The following is a 731-nucleotide window of genomic DNA, read 5'->3' as shown; positions in this document are numbered from 1 at the left end:
TTATATCAGTTATGTATATATTTTTACCGATTCCTATAAATTTATATCTTAAATAACTTTCTAGGACTTATTTTATACATTTATTTTAATCAAGTCGTATCACAGTTATTTTACCGAGCTCTATTTATTAACATTAATCATTTCTCGGTCAATTTTCAACATGCAATTGCGTCTCGCATATGGTGGACGCTTTTTCAGCTAAATTACTCTTCGGATAAAAAGTTAAATTTAGTTTAGTTAAACGCGGGAAAATGTAGTGCACGTTTGACTCTATTTTGTTGGCAGCAGCTTTTTTAAAATCGACTATCGCGCTACCTGTCAGACAAGTGAAACGCGCGCGGCGCGCCGCATCGGCTGCCGTTACTTGCGGATTTGAACGGTGAGTTATCTCTGAAAATGCTAGAATATTCTTAACATTCGGTGCGATATTGTCGCCTACGGTTAGTATATTACGCGTGAACGACTTGCGAATGTAAATGTCTTTAAAGAGGACCGCAGGGCAACCTCCTTGAGGGGAGGACCGCTCTCCGGACTCATTTCGCATTCGGCTCGTCGCTACTGTTCGCATGGCACGGCGTTGGCGTTTGCGTTCGCATATTTGTTAATAATTCCCAGAAGATAGTTTGGTGCGGTAACGCGCGCGGACATTCGGACACAGCGGACACAGCCCGAGGGGTTGTCTCCGTCGTAGCGACGCAGCATCGCTCGGCCCCTTTCCCTTCAACACTTTC

Source organism: Trachymyrmex septentrionalis, unplaced genomic scaffold (assembly GCF_001594115.1).
Source record: "Trachymyrmex septentrionalis isolate Tsep2-gDNA-1 unplaced genomic scaffold, Tsep1.0 scaffold20, whole genome shotgun sequence".
Lineage (NCBI taxonomy): Eukaryota > Metazoa > Arthropoda > Insecta > Hymenoptera > Formicidae > Trachymyrmex > Trachymyrmex septentrionalis.
The sequence above is the reverse complement of the archived record's forward strand: the minus strand, read 5'-3'. Positions refer to the sequence as shown.